Source organism: Vicia villosa, linkage group LG7 (assembly GCF_029867415.1).
Source record: "Vicia villosa cultivar HV-30 ecotype Madison, WI linkage group LG7, Vvil1.0, whole genome shotgun sequence".
NCBI lineage: Eukaryota > Viridiplantae > Streptophyta > Magnoliopsida > Fabales > Fabaceae > Vicia > Vicia villosa.
Window position 1 is genome coordinate 48,924,322 of NC_081186.1, and position 4,736 is coordinate 48,929,057.

At 36.8% G+C, this 4,736-nt stretch overlaps 1 non-coding gene across 1 annotated transcript; it reads left to right on the forward strand.

Annotated features, from left to right (window-relative positions):
* Positions 1-343: 343 nt before the first annotated feature.
* Positions 344-450, forward strand: LOC131621181 (small nucleolar RNA R71). Its single transcript, XR_009289508.1, has one exon. It is a non-coding gene; the product is annotated as a small nucleolar RNA R71 (small nucleolar RNA).
* The last annotated feature ends 4,286 nt before the right edge of the window (positions 451-4,736 follow it).

The following is a 4,736-nucleotide window of genomic DNA, read 5'->3' on the forward strand; positions in this document are numbered from 1 at the left end:
AGTTTGATGTCCTTGGGTTCCACAGAGTTCGCATTCCGGTTGGGCTGCAGCCACTATGGGAGGGTTTTGAGTCATATTTTCGACTTTTAAGCCTAGAGCGTCCATTTTGGCTTGCATCATGTCCATGCAACTAATTTCATGTACTCCTCCTTGGGTTTCCTTCTTCTCCACTGTCGCTTGTTTTGCTCCCCATTGGTATTGGTTTTGGGCCATATCTTCTATTAGGGCACAAGCTTCAGGGTAAGGTTTGTTCATCAATGCACCACCAGTGGTAGCGTCAATATACATTTTGGTATTATAATGGAGTCCATTATAGAAGGTGTGTATGATCAACCATTGCTCTAGGCCATGGTGTGGACAAGCTCTTAAAAGGTCTTTGTATCTCTCCCAGGATTCAAAAAGTGATTCTCCTTGGTTTTGAGTAAATCTAATGATCAAGTTTCCAAGGACTACGGTCTTGCTTGGGGGAAAATATCTAGAAAGGAACACTTTCCTAAGGTCTTCCCAAGATGTTATTGAGTTGGTTGGAAGGGAATCTAACCAGTCACGTGCTTTATCTCTGAGGGAGATAGGAAATAGTCTTAGACGAATTGCCTCAGATGAAGCACCATTTGACTTAATAGTGTCAACTAATCGGATAAAAACTTTTGAGTGTTAAATCGGGTTCTCGGTAGCGAGACCAGCGAATTGGTTTTGTTGTACTAGTTGTAATAGTAAGGGCTTAAGTTTGAAATTGTTGGTTGATATAGTGGGGTTTACTATACTAGAACTAGGCTACTCATTAGATGGTTGAACTCTTTAAGCGGTCTTTGGTTACGGTCTACGGCCATAGCTTTCGTTAACTTAAGGATAAACAGACGTGCTCGGGCGTAACGTTCGGGTTCCACTAAAGGGTTTAACAGGTTTCCGGTTCTACGATTTCTACGCATCTACCGGCTAGAATAACCTTAGTTTAAACAATAGGGTACGAAATTTGACGAAGTTGGTCCCCGGCAACGACGCCAAAAACTTGATGGGTTGTTTACGTATAGCTTAAATATAGAACTGCAAGTGCACAGCCTATCGAAGTAATATATGATATTATCGAACCACAGAGACCAATCTATCAACTCTATTGTTAAGGTGCTTATCTAAGGTGAACAAGAATATTTGATGTGAGTGCAGTGCAAGAAAGTAAATAGATAAATAGCAGATAAAGCAACAGGTTCGAATGTAATTCACGTAAATCCGACAATGGTCCAGTCATGCATAAATGGAATCACTTATGGGGCAATATTTTCTACTTATAGCAAAGAACAATTTAACAGGAACTTGTAGCTTTCGCATACTAAGAACCGAGTTTACTCTTTAAATTAAATTCCTTTATTGTCACATATAAAGGGTGCCTTCCGCGTTAAAGATGCAAACCTATTTTTAAGAAATTAGTTATTTTGACTTAGTAGAAAAGTAATTTTGACTTGGAAAGATTAACTTTAAGAGACTCTTGGCTTTTGGCCAAGGGTCAGATTTTAAACCTACAAACGCGTTCAAAAATAGTTTCAAAATCGTTTTCTAAAAAGTGTTAAAGATTCCTATTTAACCAATCAAACTGCTTCCACCCTTTTTGTTTTGTTAAATACTAATTAAGTCATATCATAAGTATGGACGGCTTTCGATCTTACCCAATAAACAATTAAACATAGTTGACTTAAGTTAAAAGCAAAACATCCCCAAAGTGTTTTCACTAGCATGACATTTGGAACACGATCGACACTACGATCCTTACATCCTAACCTTTATAAATTAGCCAGACATAGTAATAAATGTGAACCTATAAAACGTGTAGGCTATGATAAGAGCAAGTAAGTAAATTGTGCGAGTCTATAAAACGTGTAGACTATGGTAAGAGCATTTAGAATCTATAAAACATGTAGACTATGGTAAGAGCATTTAAAGTCTATAAAACATGTAGACTATGCTAAGAGCATTTAAATTAAATATAACCTGCTCCAAGAGGAGACTTTAAATCTGGTACAAGATGCGGAAATGTAAATGATCCAAACTTGATACAAGAACAATTGTCATAACCCTCCGAGGTGGAGGATTATGACTTTCAGATGGTGAAGTATATGGCTTAGATTGCACTAAGCTTGGATGCCCTGAAATGTCATGAAAGGTTGGTATTTTATAGAGTTAAATGGTGGAAGTTACTTGATGTGAGAAATAGTGGAAGTAGTGGGAAGTTGGAGAAGTAATGGGAAGACAAGGGAAGTTGGAGTAGTGTATTTTTACAGGATTTCCCTTCAACTTCTTTTGAGCGGGAAACAAAACGTGAACACCGCGCGCCCGTGGTAAGGGCGACCGCGCCCCCGACCTTTGGAATTTGAGAAGATCGTGGGATCGTGGCAATTTGAGCATCAGTTGAGAAGCACCGCGCCCGCGGCCCTTGCACATTTCCCGTGGCCTTCATATTTTCCATGGTTGTAGATATTTTTCGTTAGCTTTCCAACGCTTCGAACGGGGGGTCATTCCGACTTACGGTTTAGGAGTTATGGCCAAAACAGCCGGACAACGTATCACGTGCAAATTACTTCATTTCTTCCGTTTTTTCGTCTATTTTGCTTCATTTCTTCGCGCACGCCTCTGAAAGGGCATGGAACCTGAAGACAAAGAAAACAAGGGCATAGTACAAGAAAAAAATAATAAAAACTAGGGAAAACATGTGATATTCGAGCCAAAAATATAGTGCGATTTAGTGTGATCAACAATAAAAATGGGCATCACAAGAAATTTTGAAAGTCAAGAAGAGCTATTATTGCTTGAGAAAGTGATAGTGATTCATCAAGTGATGAAAGCTCAAGTGAGAGTGAAGTAGGGGCAAATATGTGTCTCTCAGCCCGTCAAAGTCAAAAGAAGAAAAATAATGCAAGTCATTCTAAATATGAACTTGTTGATATATTTTCTTGGGTTAATAACTATTTTCACCCCTGCCATATGGGATTGGTTTGAAAAATCCCCCTGCCAAAAAAAAAGTTGCAAGAATTCCCCTAACATTTGAAGATTCTCTCGTTTTTAACCTTGTAAAATTTTTATTTTAAAAACCAACCTTGTCATTTGAAGATTCAGAATTTCAGTCATTTTAAACCCTATAATCTTGTAGATTATGTCATTTTAAACCCTCTGGAATATGACGGGAAAAGTTGTTTTTACTAAAAAAAACTAATTTACAGGGTTCAAAATGATAGAGTCTTTCAAGTGGCAAGGTTGGTTTTAAAAATAAAAATTTTACAAGGTTTAAAACGAGAGAATCTTCAATTGTTAGGGAAATTCTTGCAACTTTTTTTTGACAGGGGGATTTTTCAAACCAACCCCATATGGCAGGGGTGAAAATAGGTATTAACCCTATTTTCTTATTCCGAATTACAAATTGCTTTTGAAAATATACATAAAGAAGCTGTAGACGCTTTTAAAAAGTTATCTTCAAACAAAATGATTTTTTTTATACTTAGAAGCTAAGGTTTTATAAACCAAAAAGCAAATGTAAGCTCTAAAGCAATCTATGGTAGATTTTAAAAAAGTTAAAAATGGGAAAGAAGAACCATCATAGTTTGGTTGTGCAGCTTATCACATTATGCAAAAGGAGGCCAACTCTCCTAAAGCTAAATTGGACAAGGCATTACAACCAAAGGTTAAATTTTCTATTGATCCCTCAAAGTTTGTTAAAAAGTCTTTAAATAAACCATATAAAAAGTATAGCTTTATTAAGAAGGATCCAAATAGCAAAAGAAAGTCTTGTCATAACTTTACTTGTCAATATTGTTGCAACAAAGGATATACCATTGAAAAATGTGAATTTAGGAGTAATTTGGTTCCTAAAGATGTCTTTCAAAGGTTGCCTAGATGCAACCATGTTTTCACTAATCCTGAAGGACCTAATTAAGATTGGATACCTAGCATTTCTTGTTGATCTTATAGGATAAATGTCTTGGCTCTATGAATAGAGTATGGATTCTCATTTGTGGATGCTCAAGACATATGACAGGTGACATTTCCTTATTTCATTGACCTTGTGGCAATGAAGAAGGGCTATGTGACCTAGGAAGATAACAACAGGTGTTATTTAATAGGTAAATAATATCTACATGCTCTTCTTGGATATTCCCAATCAAGCAAAGACTATAAATTTTATAAAAAGAAATTACTTACCATTGAAGAGTCTGTGGATATTACTTTTGATGAATCTTATCCGAGAAATGTTGGAAACGGTATTTCTTTTCATGATACATGTGAATTTTTAGAATACATACTCAAAGATACCGAAGAAGGAATTGATCAACCTGAAACGGTAAAACCTGAGGAAGAGGACGATAATGAAAAGGAGAAGGATGATAATCCAATTAAAGTGGATGATCTAACCTTGGCCTGGAGGTCTTCAAAGGACAATCCAATTGACAACCTTCTTGCAAACATCACCAAAGGCTTAACTACACGCTCTACGAGGTAATGTAGGGAGAGTTGGAACTGAGGTTAATGAGGGGGGTAAATTACTCTCTCGGACTTCAAAACAAACAAATCAAAGAAGGGAAATTTGTGTGTCAAACAAAGCATTTCCAAGAGTTTCTTAAACGCTTTGAAATGGTAGATGCAAAGTCAATTGACGCTTAAATGCCCACAATTGGAAACTCGGACCAAGATGAAAATGGTAAGGATGTTGACTTCAAAAGGTATATAGTTCATGTGAGTACATTCTCTGTTGG